Below are 27162 nucleotides of genomic sequence, written 5' to 3' on the forward strand. Positions count from 1 at the left end.
GAAAGAGCCCTTCAGGACAAAATAGCCCAAAGTTCAAAGATTCAGCAAATAAAGCAAATAAATCAGAGAAGCAAGATTAGAGCCAATTACAGGAGGAAAAGGAAAGAAGGAAAAAAATATGAGTAAACAACAGAAAATATGAGTAAACAACAGAAAAAGAAAAAAGAAATTACAATCAACAGCTTCTTTCCAGGAAGTGAACAAAAAGAAAATGAAAAGAGAAAAAGATCAAGGAACTCCAAGCAAATAAAAAAGAGAGAAACTCCAACAAATTGGATGCAGGCTTTGGAAGAACTCAAAATACTATTCAAAAAACAATTGAGAGGCTGAAGACAACTTCAAAAAGGAAATACATGAACTAAAACCAGAAAATAGTGTCTTGAAAGCCAAAATAGACCAGCTTGAAAATGAGGCAAAGCAGGTAAAAGATGACCTACAAAGAAAATCAGACCAGAAGGAGAAGGATGACCAAAAAGCCAAGGATGAAATTTAGTCTATAAAAATTAGAATTCAACAACTAGGAGCAAATCACTTCATAAGGAAGCAAGAATCTATAAAACAAAATCAAAAGAATAAAAAATTTGAGGAAAATATGAAACACCTCAATGGCAGAACCTCAGATCTTGAAAACAGATCATGGAGAGACAATTTAAGGAGTATTGGTCTGCCAGAACATCATGACAAAAGGAAATCCTGGACATCATCCTAAGGAAATTGTCTAAGAAAACTGCCTCAACATTCTTGAGCAAGAGGGAAAAGTGGAGATGGAAAGAATCCACAGATCACCTCCTATATTTAATCCAAAACTGACAACTCCCAGGAATATTATAGCCAACTTCAAAAACTACCAGACCAGGGCAGCTGGGTAGCTCAGTGGATTGAGAGTCAGGCCTAGGGACAGGAGGTCCTAGGTTCAAAGCCAGCCTCAGACACTTCCCAGCTGTGTGACCCCAGGCAAGTCACTTGACACCCATTGCCCACCCTTACCACTCTTCCACCAAGGAGCCAATACATAGAAGTTAAGGGTTTAAAAATTTTAAAAAAATAATAATTAAAAAATAATTAAGAGAGAGGAAAAAACAAAAAACAAAGACCTTTTTTTTATGGGACCTAATAAGGTCAAATGATTTGTATTCCTATAAGAAAAGATGTAATTGGTAACTCTTAAAAATTGTTATTATCATCAAAGTAGCTAGAAGAGATATACTTAGAGGGACCAATGACAAAATGTATAGGATGAATTTTCATGATATATATATATATAACTAAAGGTAAAAAGAAAAAGAGGATAATATTAAGAGAAATGGGAAATGGGAAAAGTGACAAAATGGAGGAGAGGACCAATACACTGGAAGCTTAAATAGGTGGGAGACAGGAAATACTTAATTCTTAAGTACATTGAAATTAACCCAAAGAGGGAAGAACTCGAAGATGTCAAAGAGATCAATTGGGGCAGAAAATTTATTCATGCCCTATAGAGAAGTAGAAGAGTAACAAATGGACTGGTGGGGAGGGAAGCAATACTAGGGAGGGAGAGTGTGGGAGGTTGCTTAAAAAGACCCTAAAGAAAAATAAGAGGGGAATAAAAGGGATGGAGGAGAGAGGGAAATAAAATAAGGGAGAGGATTAGGGGGACTGGTTAAAAACAAAACACTGTTATAGAAGAAAATAGTGAAAGAAGAAAGGGCAGAACAAGGAGAGGGAATCGAAATGTTGGGGAATACTGGTTCCATGCTACCATCTCTACATAACAATACTCAGTTGATAATTATAATTCTGAATGTGAATGGGATGAACTCACCCATAAAATGGAATGAAATAGAGTGGATTAGAAACCAAAATCCGACCACATGGTGTCTACAAGAAACACACATGAAGCAGGTAGACATATATAGGGTAAAAATAAAAGTCCGGAGCAAAATATATTGGGCTTCAACTGAGGAAAAAGAAGGCAGGATTTGAAATCATGATATGTGACAAAGCCAAAGTAAAAATAGATCTGGTTAGAAGAGATAGGGAAGGGAATTATATCTTGATAAAAGGCAGTATAGACAATGAAGAAATATCAGTACTCAGCATGTATTCACCAAATGGTATAGCATCCAAATTTCTAAAGGAGAAACTGGCAGAACTCAATTAGGATATAGATAGTAAAACTATACTAGTGGGAAACTTGAACATTCCCCTATCAGATCTAGATAAGTCAAACCAAAAAATAAATGAATAGAGGTAAAAGAGGTGAATGAAATCCTAGAAAAATTAGAGATAATAGATATGTGGAGAAAAATAGAGACAAAAAAGAATAAGCTTTCTTTTCAGTAGCACATGGTACATTCACAAAGATTGACCATGTATTAGGGCATAGAAACATGGCAAACAAATGCAAAAAAAGCAGAAATAATAAAAGCAGCCTTTTCAGATCATAATACAATAAAATAATAATTAGTAAGGGTACATGGATAGGCAAGTCAAAAATTAATTGGAAATTAAATGTGATTCTCAAAAATCAAAGAACAAATCATAGAAACAATTAATAATTTCATAGAAGAGAATGACAATGATGAGACATCCTACCAAAACATGTGGGATGCAGCCAAATAGTACAAAGAAAAGGGTTTGTCCAAGTTGTTTATGGACTTTTATAATGGTATTTTCTCCTATCTATTCATATGGGGAGGGTACAAATAAAGACAATGTAACAGAACATATAGTTAATGGCCAAAACACAGTAGCTGAAAATGACATAGTGTAAGAGAAGATATTATATTAGATCAATGTGTGAACTTAAAAAACAAAATTAAATCTTAAAGCAAATAATCAGCAAATACAATATATGTGGCAGAATGTGAGCAATGAATTTAAGCATCCTTTCTTCCAATTCTGATAGCTGTGATACAGAGACTTCTTCACTATTTGGAGGGGAACAAACTGAAACACTTAACATAAATAAGGCAAATGGAGTGTGAAAAGGCTTAAAATTCACTTCCATACTCTTTAAGGGTCCATCCCCTCCTGAGTATCATCATCCACCTAAATTCCTTTGGTCACACTTCTGGGGTTCCCCATACAGAGGCAGATTCCTGCACTAAGCATAGTGTAGACGATCCCAATATTGGATGTGTTGCAGAGGCTGGGCATGCTTAGATAGTAAAGAGAATGAGTCTCCCTTATGACTCTTGATTTTACTCAAGCTAACAGCAAGGACAAGTGCATCCCGGAATGGTAGTAAGAAGAGACATCCTAAAACTTTCAACTGTGTGAGCTCATTAATGCTCTCTGGAACAGGAGTTGTTTGAGATAGGGAGGAAACTGGACCAAGCTCACAATTCTATTTCCTGTCCTTAGGTGGAGCTACCCTAGTAATGCACTGCCTAAAGTTAAGAGGTTTGGAAAAATAACCTTCCTTCTCCTCCCCCTCCCCATGGACAAATCCACCAGGGAGAACAAAAGGGTGTTTGAGAATTGAATACAGACCTCACCTAATGTTTGTGTCAGGGAACCAGAGGCTAATTTCCAAAATCTGGCTTTAAATTCATTGGGATGCTAGCTGCCCCCCTGCTAGGCTGGGTTTTAGGGTGTAGAGAGTAACACAGGACACCCCTATGCAGGCTAACCACTTAGTTTCCACCCTCTCAGATGAAAACCCCCAAGGTCAGCTGGAAATTGGCTTGGAAACTAGAAAGAGGGGTGGGACTGGTCAGCAAGGAAAGTGCTGCTCAGTGGACTAAGAGTTGCTTCATCTGCAAGCTGGAAGTTCATATAGCTAGCACGAACTTGAGACCTATGTGCAGGGGGAAGGGAGGGAGAAGTAGGGGATACAACCGGAAGTGGCTTATCTGTTTCAGCCAAGAGCCCTGCAAGCAAAAACAAAGTGAATGGATGGATATGCCACTACACTCTCATGGTTGGTGGGTCCCCACCACCAGGAAAACTCTGATGAGAGTTCCCTGGAGAAGGAGAGCAAAAAGCTGGGGCAGAAGAGAAATGCAGTTTTAAGTTATTCACTATCTTTATCCAAAGGCTTTCCCAAACAGAAGGTCAAAGATTCTATTCTCCATAGTGTTTGGCAAAAATGTAAGATTAAAATTAATATCCAGTATCTCCAAGTATTATGTTTTATAAGGTTTATTAATAATCATTTGAAGTAGAAAGAAAATAAACTAAAAGAAATAGAAGTTCATACCTAATTATCTAACAAAAAGTAAAACTGTGTAGATTCTCCTGTCTGATATTCACCCAACCTCCACCAGCCATGCTTTTTGGGAGCAGATAGAGTGCATGGAGCTACACAAAAAACTTTATCCTCAAAGCATAAGAACATAACATGAAAAGGAACGTGGGAAGCTGGGAAAGAGAGTTTGGGGGAACAAAAATTCTAGTTACACAGAAGAAAACTGTTGATACTTTTGAATGCAAAAAGAAATAATCAAAAGATGATCTTTTTGTTGCTATTGCTATGATACATGCATAACAAAAAAAGAATAAAATATAGCAGGCATTTAATAAGTTCTTAATAATTGATTGATTGTCCTCTTAGTGAATGAAATAGGTTTGATTACTTCAGCTCTTAAATATCTCCTAGGAATTTGGGGAAGACAGAGTCGAGAGATCACTTGGATGTCATAGCTTTCTAATTAGCAATATATAGGAGATAAAGAAAATTTCTAATTCCATTGAGTATTATTCTGGGTACAAATGATGTGTATTCACTTCAAAGGGAAAAAAATTAATTAAAGGAAAAAGTAATTTAAGCTGAGGTATGCCCTTTTTTGTTACCTGCTTTATTGTAGCATGAAAACCATTATTAGTTTGTCCTTGTCAGCAAAATGTCTAGCAATTACATTATTACATTTATAATTATATTATGAGGTACAAAATAAATACCTGTGACTTCAATAAATTAAAAAATTTCTGCATAAACAAAAACAATGGAACCAAGATTAAAAGGTAAATTGCAAACTGGGAAAAAATCAATGTAGCAAGTCTCTCTGAAAAAGGCTTAATTTATCAACTATGTGGTGAAATGAGTCAAATCTATATCAATACAAGCATTAGGGACCAGGGAGCAGAGGAAGATGGTTGCTTAGCAGCATCAAAAACAAAGCCACTCTGACTATCCTTCCAAACCAATCTTTATAAAGCACTTTAAATGACAGGAATCAAAATCGAACAGCATGATGGAATCAGGGGCTTTCCCACTGAACACAACTTGAGAGGTAGGCAGAAAGAATCAACTTTCACTGGATTAGGGGGAAATGGAAGAAAATGGAAGAAAACTGCACACAGAGGAATGTTGAATGGCCACCCCCTTGACTAGAGCACCAGTTCTGCACCTGGGCAAAGACACCAGGATCGGGACTACATCAACAAAAGATCACTTCTGTAGGAAAATATAAGTGAGGTAATGGGGTCATCAGGGATATTATAAATTAACTAAGGGGTTTGTGGGAACACATTCTGGGATTTAAGAGATACTAAAACTGAACATTGAAGACTTGTACAGCTAAGCCACTCCCACCTGAAAAATAACAGCCAACTGTTACTCTGGCCAGAGGCCTTAAATTCAACTGACAAGGTTACAGGATGAAACTGGGTTTAATTAGGAACAACAAAAGGAGGGATAGGAATGTCTACTCTAAAACCTTAACACTTAATAACAAAACCCACAAGGACAGGGAAGGACTTATTCTACTACACTAATCTAAGTGATCTAAACTAACAGGGCCTAAGAAGCTGTAAATGGAGTCTCTGGGTTTCTGCCTCAATCCTAGAACCTGCCAGGCTTGAGTACAGCTAGGGCTTTGTGGCTTTGGGATTCTCACTGCAATCCACTAATGATTTCTGGATGCCAGGAGCTAAAGTTGTCTCAGGTACCAGGTAGAGAGGGTTTTGCTTGAAGCACTGTCCACCAGGTTTCAAACTTCTCCTTCTTCCTTTGGCACTGTAGATTCTTGTCCTTTTGCTAGATGCCACACTCAGGATTCCAGGGGAAAACAGGAAGCAGGGTGTCCTTTGCTCTGAGGTCTCCCAGGCTGGCAACAGTTTTTGCCCCCCACTAATGGAGTCCTCACTCAGGGCCCAGACACACTTCCTCCTCCTTCATTCCAACCTGGAATTCCCAGCTCCAGCTCCTTCCTGCTAGGTACATGCTAATCAATACATAATCAATACCTAATCTAATCTTCCTCACAACACTTCAGACCCACCCCTTGAATTCCCAGGCCCTGGAACCAACCCAAAGTGAGGTCTGAAAATTCATAGCTCTGGGCCTTTTTAAGCCTCCACTGCTGCATGAAAGACATAGCCCCAGGGCAAAACAGCTCATAGTTTCAAACCCTGCAAGCCAGCAGGGGAGACAGAATCAGCAAGCAGCTTGTAGAATTCCCAGTCCACAGGCAAAAAAAAAAAAAAAAAAAGCTTTGGAAAATGATCAAACAGCAGAAAAAACAATTAAGCCTCAAAAATTTCAATGGGGATGAGGGGGACCAAGAGCAAACAACTGAACCAATAAGGGATAGTAAGATAAAAGCAACTACAAGGAAAACTTCCCCCCAAAATTCTGAGAATTGTTCTCAAGCTCTGGAAGAACTCAAAAAGGAATTTTAAAAATCAAATAAAACAGATTGAAAAAAATAAGGAAAAGAAATAAAAGTAATGCAAAAAGAAAATACCTTAAAAAGCAAAATTAGTCAACTGGGAAAAGAGGCATAAAAATACAATGAAGTGAAAAGTTCCATGAAAAGTAGAATGGACCAAAAAGAAAAGGAGTATCAAAAGGTAATGGAAGAAATTCAGTCTTTATAAATTATACTTGGACAAATAGAGGCTAATGTCTTTATGAGGCATCAAGAAACAAACAAAATCTAAAGAATGGATAAAAATAGAAGAAAATAAGAAATATCTAATTGAAAAAACAATTGATCTGAAAACTAGATCCAGAATTAGAGTACCTGTTGTACTACCTGAAAATCATAACCAAAAACAAGAACAGCAACAAACCTAGACTTCATATTAAAAGAAATAACCTAAGAAAATTACCCTGAAATTTTTCAAGGTAATTACATCTTGATAAAAGGCAGTATAAAGAATTAAAAGTATTTGTACTTAACTTATATGCCCTCAATGGTAAAGCATCCAGAATTTTAAAGGAGATATTAAAAGAATGTAAGGAGGAAATAGATAGTAAAACTATGCTAGTAGGGGACCTCAACCTTCCCCTAACCGAACTCGATAAATCTAACCAAAAAATAAATGCAAAAGAAGGGAAGTGAATGAAATTTTAGAAAAGTTATATTTAATAGCTATGTGGAGAAAATTGAATGGGGCAAAAAATGACTACACATGCTTTTCAGCAGCATGTGATATATACATATACATATATATATACAAAGATAGACAAAGTACTAGGGCATAAAACCTTCACAACCAAATGCAGAAAATCAGAAATAATAAACACAACTTTTTCATATCATAATGGAATAAAAATTATAATAAATAAGAATTCATTGAGAAGCAAATTTAAAATTGATAGCTAAAAATTGGTGGGTCAAAGAACAAATCATAGAAACAATCATTGATTTCATTGAAGAGAATGACAATGAGAAGAAAATATATGAAAATTTATGGGATAAAGGCAAAACAATACTCAGAGGAAAATGTATATTCCTATGTGCCTCTATCAATAAAATAGAGTAAAAGTAGATCAATTAATTTGACATACAACTAAAAAAACAACTAGAAAAATAACAAATTAAAACTCCCTAATTATAAACTAAATAAAAGAGAAATTAATAAAATTGAAAATAAAAGAACTATTGAACTAATAAATAAGACTAGCAGCTGGGTCTATAAAAAACAAATAAAATTATTCATTAATTTGATTTAAAAAAGAAGAGAATCAAATTATCAATATCAAAAATGAAAAGGGTGATTTTATCTCTAATGAAGAGGAAATTAAAGTAATTATTAGGAGCTATTTTGCCCAAGAATATGATAGTAAATGCACTAATCTAGGTGAAATGGTTGAATATTACAAAAATGAATTGCCCATATTAATGAAAGAGGAAATAGAATACTTAAATAATCCCATCTCAGTAAAAGAAATTAAATATGCCATCAATGAACTCCCCAATATAAAGTCCCCAGGGCCAGATGGATTCACAAGTGAATTCTATCAAACATTTAAAGAACAATTAATCCCATTGTTGTAGAATATATTTGTCAAAATAAGCAAAGGAGTCCTACCAAATTCTTTTTATGACACAAAAATGGTACTGATACCTAAGCCAGGAAGACCAAAAACAGAGAAAGAAAATTACACACCAATCTTTTTAATGAACATAGATGCAAAAATATTAAATAAAATGCTAGCAAAAATACTATAGTGATGTATCATGAGGATTATTCATTCTGAATAAGTGAGATTTAGACCAGGAATGCAAGGCTAATTTAATATTAAGAAAACCATCAGCTTAATTTTCATATCAATAATCAAACTAACAGAAATCATATGATTATCTCAATAGATGCAGAAAAAGCCTTCAACAAAAAACAAATTCCTATTGAAAACACTAGAAACCATAGGAATAAGAGGGTCTTTCCTTAAAACAATAAGTAGTATTTATTTAAAACCATTAGCAAGTATCATCTCTAATGGGGATAAGTTAGAAACCTTCCAAATAAAATCAGGAGTGAAGCAAGGATGCCCATTATCACCAATATTGTTTAATATTATATTAGAAATGCTTGCTTTAGCAATAAGAGAAGAAAAGGAAATTAAAGGAATTAAAGTAGGCAATACCAAAACTAAACTATCACTCTTTCTGAAAGATATGATGCTATATTTATCGAATCCTAGAAGATGAACTTAAAAAAAAAAACTAGTTGAAATAATTAATAACTTTAGTAAAGTTGCAGGATACAAAAGAAACCTACATAAAACACCAACATTTCTATATATTTCTTACAAAATTCAGCAGCAAGAGTTAGAAAGAGAAACCCCATTTAGAATCATTCTAGCCCAGTGATGGGAAACTACAGCCTGCAGGCCAGATGTGACCCCGTGAAATGTTCTATCTAGTCTAGTGACATCATTCCTAATTTGGTAAATCCAATGCATAATATACATACAATGAAACTTCAAAAGAGTTGCCTTAGAAACAGACTGACAGATGAGCATTTCCTTTCCTTTGGCCCCCCTCTTTAAAAAATTTGCCCATCTCTGGGCTAAGGATAAGAGACTTCAACAGTCTAGTTTTCTTTTTTTTAACCCTTAACTTCTGTGTATTGGCTCCTAGGTGGAAGAGTGGTAAGGGTGGGCAATGGAGGTCAAGTGACTTGCCCAGGGTCACACAGCTGGGAAGTGTCCGAGGCCGGCTTTGAACCTAGGACCTCCCGTCTCTAGCCCTGGCTCTCAATCCACGGAGCTACCCAGCTGCCCCCAGTCTACTTTTTGATAAACCCAGAGATCCCAGCTTTGGGCATAAGAACTCACTGTTTGACCAAATAGGAATATTGGAAAATAGTATGGTATAAATTAGGGTTAGATGAATATTTAACAAGCCATACCTGGATAAGGTCAAAATAGATATACAATTTAAGAGTGAAATTTTAAGTAAGTTAGGGGAACATTGAATAGTTAACCTCTCAGATCTATGGAGAAGGGAAGAATTTTATTACAAAAGAAGAGAGAGAGAACATTACAAGATGTAAAATGAATAATTTTGATTATATTAAATTAAAAAGGTTTTGTACAAACAAAACCACTGCAACCAAAATTAGAAATGGAGAAACAAACTGGGAAAAAATATAACAAATTTCTCTGATTAAATCTCATTTCTCAAATATATAAAGAACCCAAGGGATTTCCCAATTGATCAAAGTATATGAATATCTAGTTTTCAGATAAAGAAATTAAAAGTGTCAATAATAATATAAAAATGTTCTAAATCCCTCTTGATTAGAGAAATTCTATTTAAAACAACTCTGAGATAATATATTACACCTATCAGATTGCTCAATATGACAGTAAAGAATGTTGGTGGGAATGTGGAAAAATTGGGACACTAATGCATTGCTGGGTAGAGTTGTGAACTGATCTAACTATTCTGGTTGGCAATTTGGAATTTGATGAACACAAATTGAAACAACTCTGGGGTACTACCTCACACTCATCAGAGTGGCTAACATAAGGAGAAAAAGAGAGAAATGATAAATATGGGAGGTGAGGTGAAAAATTGGGACACTAATACATTTCTGATGGAACTGTGAACTGATACAATCATTCTGAAGAGCAAGTTGGAATCTTGCCCAAAGGGCCATAAAACTGTGCATACCTTTTGATAGAGTAATACCATGATTAGTTCTGTATCCCAAAGAGATTAAAGATAGGGCAAAAGAGTTTACCTGTACAAAAATACTCACATAAACTTTTTTTGTGGTGTCAAATAATTAGAAGCTGAAGGGATGCCCATCAATTGGGTGTTAATTTGGGAAAAACATAGAAATACTAAAGTAGTCCAAAAAAAAACAACCCCAAATAAGTCTTTAATCAGGAAAGAATTATTGTTCACTATTCAGCCACCACCAGTATCTCTGAGAGGATAACCATGCTAGATCATCCTCCAAAGGACAACAGAATTTGAGGAACTTATATACCTTTTGGGAAACTAGGGACAAGGAAGTACAACTGATTGATATTACCATTATTACTAGGAAAGGGGAAGCCTGAGATAGGATTATCAGGAAGAGGCTGATGCTTTACAATGGATTAAAAAGATAAGGATCTAGCCAAAGACTGGGCTACCTGAGCTGGGGATCTTGATACAGTAGGAGAAACTACCAGAACAAAAGAGTACTTAACATTTGATTAGATCCACTAGCTCCACCTAAACTGATCATCCATTACTTTAAGCTCTGTTATTCAATCTGAAATGGCTAAATCGAGACCTCTCTCTAGGTGAATTCTCAGGGGAACAGGGATAAACTTGGGGTCTCCAGATTTCAAGTTGACATGGTAATGTCTGTATAAGTTGTGGTATATACTTGTAATGGTATATTATAGTGCCATAAGAAATTACAGATAAGATGGTCACAAAAACAGCAGGATGCAAAGGGAAATGAGAAAAACCTGGAGAATATTATACATAATAAGAACAATAATGTACGATAATTTGCTGAGAATGAATTAACTCTGATCAACAAAGCAAGGATCCAAGGTAACTCCAAGAGACTCATGACAAAAAAAAAATGATTTCTACTGCCATAGAAGAAACAGATGGTGTTCAAAGGGAAATTGAAAATTATCATTGCTTACAACTTTTTCCCTTCATGACTTTTTCTCTAGTGAAAGCAATGTGTCTTCTTTCATGACATGACAATCATGGAAATACATATTAGATGATAACATATTGTAAAACCTATACCACATTAGCTGCCTTCAAGGGGAGAAGGGAGGAGTAGAAGGGAGAAAGAACATGGATTGCAAAATATCAGAAAATGAATGTTGAAAAACTAAAAATTGTATTGACATGCAATCTGGAAACAAATACAATTTTATTATTTAAAAAAAGTCCTTCATTTGCTACTCCAGATCTGAAACCCAACAGATGATAACTGAGAGCAGCTCAGACCACAGTATCAGTCATCAACCCACAGAAGCAAGGGAGAGAGCAGGGGAATTAATCCAGCAGAGGACAGCAGTCATCTGGCCACACGTTCCCTAAGTCTGCTCTTCATGTGCTTTCTAAGGCCCCATTAAGTTCTTGTACATATATTTCAGTTCTAGCATCATATTTCAGTATTTGACTTTTCCAACTAGCTGTATGGTAAGCTGTGAGAAAGTGTACCCCATGCTTAAATGGGCAGATCATTTCCTGACACCTTATTTAATGGGCTGCTTGATTAATTTATTTTGAAGCAATATGTTTTTTGGCAAAAGTAAAAACTATATGATTTCATGAGTTTGAATGAGCATTAACTCAGAGAGTTTCAAACCAAATATAGATTTTCTGATGATTTATACGTCAGACAACAGGGACTGTACAAATAAGGATATTAGTTAAACATACCTTTCCCAAGGTGTGATTAACATAATATAGATATTGACTTTATTATAACATCATAGGAGGGGCAGCTAAGTTTCATAATGGATAAAGCATGGACTTGGAAACAAAAAAGACTCATCTTTGTGAGTTCAAATCTGTCTTGAGACACTTTAAAGGTGTGTGACCCTAGAGAAGTAACTGTGTACCCCAGTTCCTCATCTGTAAAAAAATTGGAGAAGGAAATGGCAAAACACTCTAGTATCTTTGCCAAGAAAACACCTAATAGGGTTGTAAAGAACTGAACATGACTGAACAGCAACAACAAAAGTAGGATTACGAGAAGAATATGATATATTCATACTGCATAACAAAAAAAGTATATGCTATTTAATTTAAAGAAAAAAATCCAAACACAAACACTATGTAACTGGAAATCTTATAACTTTAAAAGTACATTACACAGGAGCAGACTGACTTCCTATAGTTACAGGCTGATGAAGATAGGAGATATATTCGATGGATTTCCATGTCTAGCTCTCTTTCCTTCCTGTGAGGGCAGCTGTGAAGGAAGGACTTTTAAACAGGTAGATCAGCTTGGGCACGTGATTTTATTTTGTTGCCTTTTTATTCCTTTACTTCTAGTGATTATTAATAAATCTTAAAAACATAACATTTGATATTATTATATATTAATTTAATTTTTACAGCACAAATTATGTCAGAATATATATGTTTATACACATATTAATAAATGCCTCTTTATCTTACGTGATATTATTATCACACTCACCCATACATTCACACAGAGAAAAATCAGAATTTTTAAAACCATAAGTATCCAAACTGCTAATTTAATAAATGATGTCCAGAGAGAATAAGAAGCTGTCAGAAAGGGGGCATATCTGTTTAAATGAAATGATTGCTTCTCTCTTGTCAAGCACAACAAATTTTTTTTGTTCTGGTTTTCTGTGAAGCTATTATAAAAATACATATTGAGAGATGGAAGAGACCATGGAAGCCACTAGTTCACTCTTTATTTAACAAAAGAAGGAAACTGAGGCCCCTATAATATAAATAACTTGCTAAAGTTCTGACATGTAGTAAACTTCTGAAGTTGGACAGAAATATCTCTTGGGTTTCCTCTCCTTTTTTCTGTCTTTCCTTCTTCCTTCTCTCTCTTCCTCCCTTCCTTTATCCTCCATTTCCCCCTTCCTTCCTTCCTTCCTTCTTTCTTTTCTCCCTTCTTTCCTTCCTTCTTTATTTCTCTCTCTTTTTGTCATTTTTTTACTTTACTTTTTTGAGCCTATAGCTTTATTTACCATGCCTACAAAAAAATTGCTCTCCTAGAGGACAAACATATATCTATGTAATTTACTTCAGGTATTACTTAGCATAGCCATACAGTTGTTAGTACATGTTAATGATGATAATAAATAAGTTACATCCCTGGGAGTATGTACATTTGACAATGTTTACAAAGAGTAATCTTAGCCTATTGTATAGGCTCACATCAGATGCTCAAACATGCAAAAAGTGTATTTTCCACTCAGGCTTCCTAAAGAAAGGAAAAAAAAACCCTAACATATAATTTGCAACAAAAAGCAACATAAACTATTATTTTTCATTTCTGTCATTTTATTTATAATCTTATTTTACCTACTCTTACCTTTTTCCTACCATATTGTTACCTAGGCTTACCTTTCTTTCTACTCTTAACTTCTTACCTATTCTTACCTTGACTCTAATTCACCATTTAAAACTAGTCATTTTTCCTTATATTTTCCTTTTTCTAAATAATTTTCCTACCTTTATTATGACTCCTGACAATTCCCAATCCTTCTCTCAGAAGGTTATTTAGTGCTATTGAATAACCAATTTTTTCTTACCAAATTTTCTCTACATAAAGTGGAGGCATGAATTGAAAAAAAAATGTTGCATTACCCAGATCTCTCATGAAGGGGGGGTTAGTTTTTAACAATGATGTATTTAAGTTCAAAAGAAGAGCTACTTCTCCAAACTGCACTATGCCCAAGAATTACTGAAAAAGGAAAGATGAAGGGGATATGATCTGGCTGTTCTTTATTAATAAAAATAATGTTTGTATTAATATATTTATGGATATAGGTCTTTGGTTTATTTGTTCATAATCTGCTTTGGTGACAAAACCATAAAAGCTGGATCTCTTCAATAAAGCACATGGCTTGCTTATTTATTTTTGGTTTATTTGGAATTCTTTAAAACAATTCACCTACATATTTTATATTCATTTTGTATTCTTGCAATTTCTAGAATTTTCCAGTAATTTTCTTTACTATCTTTATGTATCCATGATCTCAATTATGTCTGTATTCTCTCCATCACTGAAGAAAATAAGTCTTTTATTTCTTCTAAATCCTATGCAATCTAACCATGCCTTTCAAAAAAAATTTTTGAGTATCTATCCAATATGCTGTAGGCTTTCTTCTAGGTCTTTTTAGTATTTTGTAGATTCCACTGTAACACTTAAACTGTCCATCTAATTTCCCTAATTCTAACAATATGGTTAGCTCATCTCTTTTTCTTGTCACATATTTCCTCTTTTATGCCCCTTCTTATACATAAGTCATCACAAGTAACCTACTAAAATAAATTCTATATTGCCCTGTGGATCATCTATTATCTTGATTTTCTTAGATCATGATGTTCTATGATTCATAGGAATATATAGGACAAACAAGAGGATTAGGTGACAATTACATTGGCATGTATGGCAGATTTTATCATTAATGATAATGATATATCACATATGATTTCATCTGATCCCTATAATTTTGTGAAGTTGTTGCTATTATTATTATTTTGTTGAGGAAATTAATAGAGATTTAATTCCTTGCCACTTTCGCTGAGTATCAGCTGTGAGTTTTGAACACTATTCCTCTGAATCCAGGACAAGAAATCTTTCTGCTCCCTTACAGAATAATTTCCAAACGCTATTTTTCTTATTGAGTAGAAAAGAGCTCAATAGTTCATAGTTTGTGTAAATAAATCATATCAGTAATTAAATAATGGAAGATATACTCCAACTCTAAGTGAAATACTATTGTTACCATATCACATCATAGGTTTTAAAAGTTTTAAAGAGAATTCTTTTTTTAGCTCTCTGTGAGTTAGTATTAAAGTAGGAACTATAACCCAGTTCTCCACATTCATAACCCAGTTTTCTTTCCAACACTAGGATCATAGAACAACTTAGTATAAATGCACAAAAACTCTTTCCGGCCTGGTTTTAAAGATTCTGTTCATAATCTTTTAGTCACAAAGAACTTACAGTAATAATTAAGAAATACACAATGATTATGAAACTAATTTGATGGGCTGCCAAATGAATGTTAATTTTAATACTTGTTAAATGCATTATTTCCATTTTAATTGGAGGAATGATAACAGACCATTGTAGCATTTCCATTGTTGTATGTGGTGTGGATTGTAAATTAATCACATGGGTGAACACAGTTTATAACAATCTACAGTTTCATTTTCGTCTGTAAATTCCACCAAAATGTTTTCATTCTGAATGTCTCTTGAGAGAAAAAAATACGATGTAGTAGTCCTTTTGGAACAGGACAATGGTTAATTATCAACTGGATAAGTTGCACACAAATGTCATTGTAGACAACTTAGTATTAGGAGTTGTAATATTTTTATCTCATTTTATCTTGTTCTAAAGATTTCAGATAGAAATGATGCTTAGGCAAGTGGCTAACTTAACTATTGTTATTTTACATTTCTGGTTCTATGGACAATTGCACAGGTGAATAATATAATTGTTTTTAAGAGTTGATTAAAAGTATTAGGATATAAAGATCCCCTGTAGACTCATTAAAAAAATCCTTGGTAAAATTCCAGAAGACAGTATAAATGGAGAAATTTTAAATCTATAACCATAAAATACTGATTTATTTTATTAGGATTTTATATTTACAAAGCTTTTTATTTTTATAGATGGGATATTAAGAATATTTGGCATGGTGAAATCTGATAATGTTCTTAAATTTTTATGCATCATTGTTTTTTCTTGTTTTTGTTCTAATCCAGTTTATGTATTGGGTTATTGCTATTTTTTAAGTCTCTGCTTATAGGAATTTCTCCTCTATAATGTCTGGAAAGATATCAATTATTCAATGTATAATTCTAGTCACTAGATCATTTCTTAGTAGATATTCAGTAGGTGCTTAATTTTTTCATGATACCACAGATGTATAACATAGTTTCTACTGTTTCCTTGCTTGACTTACATTGATATTATTGTTGTTAAAATTATTTTTATCATTATCATATTTATTTTTAATATATTATACTTATTATCAATTGATTTGGTCTCATTTTCAGATTTGATGGAAGTCAGATACCTGACACAGAAATTATTGGTACTACTATTACCAACACTACTACTACAAATATGGCTGCTGCTATTGGTGCTACTGTTATTACTACTACTGATACCAACTTCCTTAACATCTCAGAATACTAATGTTGCAAACGATTAAAAAAGTGATATTTTGCCCAAATGAGAGCACAGAACCTCTGATACTAAATCAATTTTTACAGCTGTCTTATCTCTCAAAGACTTGCTAACTATAGCCATCTCCTCTCCCTTAAGTTAATGGCCAAGTGAGGACTAGAATCCAGGTCTCTGGCCTCATAAACTAGCTGTCTTTTCAATATACCTTTCTGTCTTCCCAAAAATAATCCATAGAGTTGTTGCTAGGATACAATTACATGGGTACATTTAAAAAGCAAAATATTCAAACAAAATTTTACATAATTGATCCAATTGATCCATTTGTATAATACAAGGAGTTAGGATAGGACAAAGGACTTTTCCTTTGGATTGGAGTTTCTTTTGTGTACATTATATTCTTGTAAGAAATATGTTCTGAATCCCCCAAATTACATTTTTATAGCTTTTTGAATTCTTAATTTCCTTGTATCTCCTCTAATATCAATTTCTAGAAAATGAAATTTAATTGCTTTTGTGTACTTTTTAAAATTCCTTTTTATGGCTAAAAGATAGCAATTTAATATTATTTAGTGTATGTATTTTCTTGATTCTTACACATGGCCCATGTAACATACCCATGTACACTTACATTAATAGTTGTACACTCACAGTAATAGTTAACATTAAATACCAGAGAAAGAGAAAGGGAGAGAGAGAGAGAGAGAAAGAAAGAAAGAAAGAAAGAAAGAAAGAAAGAAAGAAAGAAAGAAAGAAAGAAAGAAAGAAAGAAAGAAAGGAAGGAAGGAAGGAAGGAAGGAAGGAAGAAAAGAAGGAAGAAAGGAAGGAAGAAAGAAAGAAAGAAAAAAGAAAGAAAAAAGAAAGAAATTAAACAAGCTATCAATGAACTCCAAACAAAAATCCCCATGTCCAGGTGTATTCACAAGCAAATTCTATCAAATATTTAAAAAACAATTAACCCCAGTACCCTAAACATTATTTGGAAAACTAGGTGAAGGAGACTTTTCAAATTCCCTTTATGACACAAATACAATACTGATACCCAGACTAGGAAAAGCAAAAAGAGAAAGAAAACTATAGACCAACATCCCTAATGAATATTGATGCAAAATTTTTAAACAAAATATTAGTAAGAAAATTAAAGTGATATATTAGAAGGATTACTCACTATGACCAAATGGGTTTTTTAAAAGAAATGCAAGGTTGGTTCAATATTAAGAAAACTATCAATATAACTGATCATATCAATTATGAAACCAATAGAAATCATATGATTGTCTCAATATGTGGAGAAAAAGCTTTTGTCAAAATACAGGACCTATTTCTATTAAAAACATTAGAGAGCATATGAATAAATGTTTTCCTTAAATTGATAAATACTATATATCTAAAATTATCAGCAAGGATTATCTTTAAAGGAAATAAGTTAGAAGCCTTCTCAATAAGATCAGGAGTGAAGCAAGTATGACCATTATTGCCACCATTATTCAATATTGTACCAGAAGTGATAGATATAGCAATAAGAGAAGAAAAATAAATTGAAGGGATTATAATAAGCAACGAAGAAACAAAACTATCACTTTTCGCAGATATGATATTATACTTGGAAAATCCTAGAGAATTAACTGAAAAATTAGTTGATATAATCAACACATTTAGCAAAGTTATAGGATATAAAATAAAGCAACGTAAATTATCAGCATATCTATATATTTCCAGCAAAGCCCAGCAAAAAGAAATTTTAAAAATTCCATTTAAATTAATGATAGGTAATATAAAATACTTGGGAGTCTATTTATCAAGACACACCAAGAAACTATATGAACTTAATTTCCAGTCTTCTTACACCTTACTCTCCACATGTACTTTTTTGATTCAGAGGCACTGGTCTCTTAGATATTTCATGAATAGGACACACCATCTTTCTGGTCTGAATGTTTTCTCTGTTTTTTTCATGCTTCGAATACTCTTGTTTTTCATCTCTAGCTACTAGTTTCTGTATAATTAGAAAATCTTGAATCCCTGAGCTGCATTACCCAGAATTCTTTTCCCTTCCCCCACGTTTGCATCCAGTAATGTTTATAAGTTTGCTGTAAGCCCACCTCTTGCCCTCTTTTCTCGTGACCACAGCTGGATTAGCACCCTTTTTACTCTAGCTTTTTATTTTAGTTATTATTAATAAATCTTATTAAATATAATATTTGGAGTATTTGTATATTAATTTTAATCTCACATTTCCCTGGATTCCTTTGAAGTCTCAGCTAAAATCATACTTTCTACAAAAAGGTTCTTCCAAAATACTTCCTTTTTCTCTTAAATCTTTCCTATTTATCTTGCATGTAACTTTATTTTACATATTTGTTTCAGGTTGTCTCCTACATTAAATTGTGAACTTATTAATGAAAAGGGGTATCTTTTGCTTCTTTTTGTGTCCTCACTGCTTAGCATAGTTTCTGGCACATAGAATATCTTCCTTCCACTTAATGAATGCTAATTGACAGACTGAAATCAGGATGAAAAATTCCTTTAATGCCAAGGTGATGAGATAGGATTTTAAGGGACCTCAAATTATTTCGGCTTGTGTCTGGCTTGAAAAAACTAATTCTGTACAAATTGGGCCTTGCAAGAATCTGTTCAAGTATAACACAGTTAAAGTATGAACCATTTTATTTTTCTAGGCATGAAAATGTTTTCCTGTGCAAGGTTTGTATTATCACAATTATTCCATTAAAGATACTCTTCTTCACATCATGTTGTCTTCTCAATGGAATCTGAAGGCTTTTCTTTCTTGAGTTTTTATTAATGTTTTGAAATTGCATTAAGTTTGCATATGAAGAATTTTATCAATAGTGAGTTAGTTATCAAAATAATTAATACTAACTTCATTATGAAAGAAATGACTGTCTGAATCACACATCTGAATTTTGGCTTAAAAATAAAGGACTGGAAAAGAAAAAGAGTGTGGGAGGAAACTATTGGAGAGAACTAGGAGAGAATTAGAGAGGAGAGTGGCTACAGAAACGTTGGGCTCAATTTTGTGGAAGAATTTCCTCACATGTGAAGTTTCTTTCAAGGACTTTAGGACTCAAATGAAGGCACTCCATCTCGGTACAGAGAAAGCAGTTGACAACAGGATGAAAGAGTTTGTGTTGAAAGGAGTTCAGATGAAAGAAACATGGGAGAAAAGCAAACATTAAGACTGTTTTCTGGAGAACAGAAAAGATTCTAGACAATATTCAGTTCATGCACCAAGCCTCCTGGGGAAAATAAAATTCACTTCACTTTGCAGTCCAAAATCAAGTGGACGTCTATGACCAAAAAAAGAAGAAGACCAATTAGAAGGAACTACAAGGGAAACAGCCAAAAAGGTAGAAAAATATTTTTGAATCTTTTTAACTGAGTGGTTAGATTCAATGCTATTTGTACTTTGCAGATGGAGAACAATTCCAGAGAAAGTCCTGCCATTTCTCTACTGAGTGTTACAAGTTAGGAGGACTAAAGAGGTTGAACTCCTTGAGATTTTTGTTTGCTTGATTCTAGCAACTCTTCCAGTAGAGGAAGAAAATATAAAGGATTTCACCTAATGAAAGGAGAGTACCACAAGAGAATGAGTTATTTTGAACCTTAGTGGATTTATGCATGAAATCTATTTTATTCCCTTTTTCTTGAAATACATTTGTTATATTTTTAACCTGCTTGCTTGCCTGGGAGCTGAAGTCCCGTTACCTTTTCTATAGACATTCACACATAAGATAATGAGCTAAATTCTGAGAGTTCTTGTTTTGGGTCATGAACCAAAAATTTGGAGAGATGTAAGATGTTCCAAATATTGAATGCAATCTGTTGAAACCCAGATTTTTGGTTCCATCATAGAAGTTACACTTAAAGTTTCCTCTCCCAAAGAACAGATATATATGAATCTTGGGGTAGTTTTGGAGACTCTGAATGTAAAACAAAATCCTTTGACTTTCTGTATTTTATAGACATTTCTGCTATTTTTAGGGTCATAGTATCAGAATTTAAAGCTACACTAGAGTTCATCTGGTCTACATCTTATTAATTCAGGATTCCCAATTTACAACATAAATATAAGCCATTATGGTGAAAAATGGCTCACAAGTTTTTAGAACAGTTCAGGAAAGGAGAATTTACATTCTCACAAAATAGTTGATTCTATTATCAGAGAGGTTCATTTGTTAGGAAAAAATGCAACCAAAATCTCTCTTCCTCAGTTTTCTATTCATTGATCATAATTTACATTCTGGAGCCACACAGAATATTAAACTTGTTATCAAAGTGATACCTCTTGAAATATGTTCAGATTATCTTGCCAAATCTCCAAAAAAAAATCTTTTCTCCACGTTAAATACCTGTAATTCAGTGAAGGGCAAACTACAGCCCACGAGCCAGATGTGGCCCCCTGAAATGTTCTATCCAGCCCTGCGACATTATTCCTAATCTGACAAATAAAATGAGTAGGATACAATACAATGAGACTAATAATAATAATAATAATAATAATAATAATAGGAAATAAATTATAAATGTTTATATGAAAAATTCCTGGGCTGATAAGTAATCAAGGAAGGAGATACAAATTTTTAAATCATCTTGGCATCACAACATGCCCATAAATTTAGCAAAATTTAATAATCAAATATATTAAAAATTAAAAATCCAATCTGGTCAAGTTGCAGATATTTAAGATAAAGTGCAGATAAGCTGCACATTCATTCATCATTGATAGAACAATAAAGTAGTAGAAATATTTTGGAAAGAATGTAATATGCAATAAAATTTATAAAAGCAAATGAACTCTCTGTAAAAAATAATGTCTTTGTTTTGAATATGCATGGAGAATATTATAAAAATATGATTTTGAAAAGAACATGATTTATAATAGCAAAAAAATCTATCTGGAAACAACTAAAAGTTCAAAATAGGGTAATGACTTCTTATTCCATGTAAGATTAATATAATATACTATCATGCAACAAATATATCATAAACAAAATGTCAGGGAATTTAGACAAATCTTAAAAAAGGTTTTATGGAAAATGCAGAATAATTAAAAAAAGTAGTAGAGGAATCAAGTAAATGCTACCAAAATCTTATTTAAAAAGAAAGAAAAATGAATAAAATTGAATAAACAAAGATTTCTTATAGTAATTTTGAGGAATTTATAACATTGTATATGTTAAAATTAATTTGTTGAAAAGTAAATAGTCATGAAAAAACTTTATTTGATTGGGTGAGTGTTTTATTTCACTTTACAATAGACAATTAATTAAAAATGAAAATGAAAATATCTTGGAGGGATTATGATCATATTTGATGACAATGGCTTGAATCTAAGAATTTAATAAGAATAAATAGCAATATCATCTGCCTAAAATGAAAATAATCAACTCCACATGTACAGGACAGGAAAATCAAAATAGACAAAAGTTCCAAAGAAAGCACTGAGTGATTTTAGGGGCTAACAATCTTCATATTAGTGAACATCATGAACTATAATATTCATTGTGAAACCTAGGAAACACTTGTACAGGACAGTTCAGCACAACTGCTCATATAAAAGAAGGCATCATATTCTGTGAGTAAAGGGGAAAAAAGTTTATTATTGTCCCAATTAATTGAAGCTGCTTTGAGGCCTTTGAGAGTTTTGCCATAAAAGCAAATCAACCAGTGATACTTAAAAGAGGTCTTTACTCTGAGTACATTTTATCTCCCACATGGAAATACTTGAGGACCAAAATAAGAAAACAAAGGGTATGGGACAGAGAATTTTGGGACAAAGAACAAACTTGAAACTCATATTTAGCAGAAAGATGGATTCAACAATGTGATAGTCACTGGATGAAACGTGATGTATCAGAATCTAATTTACCAGAAAGACAAAAAAGCTACTACCATATCTCAGACTCTGGTGTCTTATTGTTCAGAATTGGGTATTATGAACTTCAGGCCATAGAAAGAGAAGAAAAGGGGTCAGTGATCTTTAAACATTAGATATTTATTCCATATAGAAATTTCAGAAGGAACATGGGAGTTGACTGAAAACTTTGCTCTCCAGGCCTTCAGTCTAAGGTTTCCTAAGGCTAGGGATTACCATGCTTAGAGAATCTCTTTGAAACAGTCTTTCCAACTCCACCCCTCAGCAAAAAGAAAAGAAAAAAAAGAGGGATAGATAGAGATTTAGCCCAACCAGATAGGAAGAGTACAAGAATGGATGGAAGAATTGTGACATAAGTGCACAGGTTTAAAGAAAGAGCACTGAAATTCAGCTGAGTTGAAACTTTTCTCCTAATGTCTACTTAGGTCAATGAACCCTATATCTTCCAACATGAGACAGAACTAAACCAGATTTGTAACCCAGTCTTCTTGTAGGAATATTCAGCAGAAAGGGGGGACAAATTAGAAAATGAATAATGAGAGAATATGAAGAAAAAGATTGAAACCCAAGATTTCAATAAAAATAACCCAAGATTTCAATAAAAATAAAGCCCAAGAAAAACACTGAAGGAGAGACAATTGCACAGTCCTCCCTGCTTTCTTTTTAGAGATAGCCAGCTAAAACCCTTAACCATACTTTTTTTTAGAATCCTCAGGAGAACATTACTAACTTTGATCTCATTCCCTTTTATTGCTCTTCCATTTCAATTTCAGCTTAGGTATTACATGGCTTTCAGTATTTTTCTCTTCCCTCTTAATCTATAAAAATCTAATCTTAAATTTTAAAGATAAAAGAATAAGAGAAAAATGAGAAAAAAAGAGAGGAGGGAATGGGGAAGGAAGGAAGAATAGAAAGAAGGAAGGTAAGAGTAGGAGAAAGAAATGAGTAATAGCACTAAAAAGGAAATGGAAGAAATAAAGAGAATTTTAAAATAAACTGTATGAACTCATAACAAGCTCAGAAGAATTAAAAAAGCATAATGAGAATCTACGATATATAGTTATGTACCAATAAAAATGAAAACTAAAATAATTAAAGGGTTATCTACACAATATAATAATTTTGATACAAATTAGATCTGTGATTTCATTGATATAACAAACTCCCAAATGAAATTCCCTCTACTGATATAGGTCAAGATGGTCTCCTACAACATACAGACTTAGGGAGTTGGCTGTAGCATAGAGAAAGACAAATGACCTACTGAGGGTCAGATGCTCTGTGTCAGAGTTAGGATAAGAGACCTTCTATTTTCTCACAATATCATAATCAGTCTGTCAATAAATACTTATTAAGCTCCTTCTATTTCTAGGCTCTGTGACAGGGATACAAAGAAAAGCAAAATACAATCCTTGCTCTCAAGAAACTCACACACATCCTAATGGAGAGAAAGCAGACAAACAATTCCCATAAAAATTATACATTTAAAAACATGATTATATAAATAGATTTATGGAGGGAGAGACTTTAATAGAGTAAAAACTTTGATTTATGCTTTAACAATAAACTGTATAAACTACAGGCCTTGAGAGAACACTTTTTATTATGATAAATAAGGCATCTATTTAAAATCAAAAGGTAGCAATATATGAAACAGGGAAGCACTCTTAGATTCCCTAATCAATACAAGAATAAGGCAAAGATGTCCCTTTTGCCTGCTATAATTTGGAATTATTCAAGATATGGTAGTAATAGAAATAAGAAAAGAGAAAGAAATTAAAGTCATAAAAATAACCAAAGAGAAGATAAAATTATCCCTAATTGATAATAATGGTTTACTTAGAAAATCTAGTGAATAAAAAATTAATTGAGATAATAGCATCATTAAAGTTGCAAATTGTAAAATATTCCTTCTTATCAATGAAAAAATGGAAGAAGTAATAACAGAATAAGCCCTATTCAAAAGAAATACAAATTGCATAAATAGCTGAGTCAGTATAGAAAGCACACAACATTTTTATAACAATATTTTTGTAATTATCTTAAAGTAAAGAACAACAGAATTAACTGGAGTGTTCACAATCAAGTCATGAAGATATAGTATATCTTTTATTATTAATTAATATTAATATTATCAAAATCAGTACATAAATTAATTGATGATCAAATTGAGCTACCAAAACAATAAATCACAAAGGTAGATAAAGTAATAATAAAATTAATTTTAAGTAACAAAACAAAATCTAGAATATCTTAGTTTTTTAAAAAAAGGAAAAAAGATGGAAATGAAAGGGAAATAATACCTCCAGAATTTATATTATGTTACAATTAAATAACCATTAAAACTCTTTGGAACTATTTATAAAGTGGAGGAATGAAACATATAAGACAAGGAAACATCAACAGTAATTAAAATCAATAACTTTTTTGATGGCCCAAAAAATTTGCTAGGAAATAATAATAATTCAGAGTGTTTTGAGTTCTCAAATCACAGTGCCTACATTATGTTCCTCACAATGACCCTGTAGCATTTGCTGTTATTGTCTCCATTTTACAGATGAGTAAACTGAGGCTAAGAAGTTAAATGACTTTCTTAATATCACACAACTAGCCATTATAAGAGGTAGTAGTTGACCAGATCTTCCTAACTCTAGTAATCATTCTACTATATTACCTAGATGTAAGCATTTCTGGGAAAACTGGAAAGCAGTCTAGCAGGAATTCAGATAAACATATTATGTCATGCAATACAATATAAGAACTAATGAACTGAATATTAAAGATGGCAACACAAAATAATGACAACATAAAAGAAGAGAAACATTATTATTATATACCTATGAATTATGTGATTATGAAATGAATTATTGGTCAAACAAGGAATAGAGAGAGACAAATGAAAAAAATACAAGATCATTAAATTGTATGAAAAGTTTTCATCTCACTCCAAACTGTCAAAGATGATAAAACATTAGGAAAGTCAATTATTGGAAAAGTTATAAAAAGATGTAGTTAGGGAGCCATGATGGAAGAGTAACTAGAACAGCAGCTCCATTTCATCACAAAAATCCTTTCCAACCTACATGAAAATATCACCACAAAACAAATACAAGAAAGAAACAATAAGGAGACAGAGGGAAACAACCTTCAAGAAAAGAAAAACCCAAAAGGTAGGTAGAGACCATCTAGGAAACTGAGGTGAGAGGGAAGCAGAGCTAGCATGAGGTTATAGGAGGGAGTGAAGAGGAAGCCTAGAACAAAGAACAGCCTCACTCTACCACCCCACATTTGCTATCACAGGTTCTGAACTTAAGCCCTAGCTAATATTCAGATCCTGAGGTCCTGCCTAGACAAATAATGGTCCAAGACAAATCAAATCCCTTGACATGTCAAACCTGTGGAGAAGTCTGGAGGCCCAGCCCAGGGCAATCTGGACTGAAGGAGGCAGATCTGTGTGGGCCCAGAGTGAAGCTAGGAGTCCCATTCTGGGCTTGGGATGAGGACATAATCCACAGTTTGGGGTAAGGACACAGTTCTCATGGGGTGCCTCCCTTGGATCTTTTTGCCCAAAATTAAGGTTAGAGCTCCAGGGCAGAACAATCAAGAATGCATTGAGATAAAAAATGTGAGCATAAGCCTGTGTCAATAATTTGATTAGCCCCTGACCTGACTGAGTTTAGAGTGAGATCAAAATCTTAAATGCAAGCCTTAGGAAAGTCTTTAAGCTATCAGTATCTCAAGAGTCAATTGAATCAGCTAGGGCAGGGGACTCTCAGAGCTCTCAGCCCTCAGACCATATGGTAAACTGGTAACAACTCAGAATATAAGCTGAAAAGAGCATTGAGGAGGGACTGAAATTGCAAGAGGGTACCCCAACTTCCCAGAAAACAAAGCCTACCTATCTAATGATAGGGAAAATGAGCAAACAACCAAAAAGTACATAACTCTAAAGACTTTTTATGGAGACAAAGAGCAAGGTACAGACACAGAAGGGGACAACAAAAGCAAAGGAAACACATGCAAAGTCCAAAAGAAAAATATGGATTAGACACAGAGTCTGGAAGAGGTTTAAAAAGACTTGAAAAACCAATTATTAGAAATATAGGAGAAGTGGGGAAGAGAAATGAAAGTGATGCAAGAAGAAATGAAAGTGATGCAAGAAGAAATGGGTACCAAAAACTGAGAAGAAAACCAGGACTTACAAATCAGAATTTACCATCTAGAAACTAATGATTTCATAAGAAATCAAGAAGCAATAAAACAGAATTAAAGAAATTAAAAAACTGAGGAAAACATGAAATATCTTATTAAAAAAAACTGACCTAGAAAATAGATCTAGGACAGCCAATATAAAAATTATTGGACTACCTGAAAGCCATGATGAAGAAAAAACCCAAGGTATCATATTACAAGAAATTATCAAAGATAACTGCCCAGAGATCCTTGGGCAAGAAAATAAAATTGAATTTGAAAGAATTCACAGATCACCCCCAAAAAGAAATCTTCAATTGACAAATTCCAGGAATATAATCATTAAATTCACGAGCCACCTAGCCAAGGAAAAAATACTTCAAACAGCCAGAAAGAAAACATTCAAATGCTATGGAGCTAAAATCAGGATGATACAGGACCTGGAGGCTTCTACATTAAAGGTTTGAAAGGTATGGAATATAATATTCAGGAAGGCAAAAAACTTAGGTTTACAACCTAGAGTCACCTATCCA

Source organism: Gracilinanus agilis, chromosome 1 (assembly GCF_016433145.1).
Source record: "Gracilinanus agilis isolate LMUSP501 chromosome 1, AgileGrace, whole genome shotgun sequence".
Lineage (NCBI taxonomy): Eukaryota > Metazoa > Chordata > Mammalia > Didelphimorphia > Didelphidae > Gracilinanus > Gracilinanus agilis.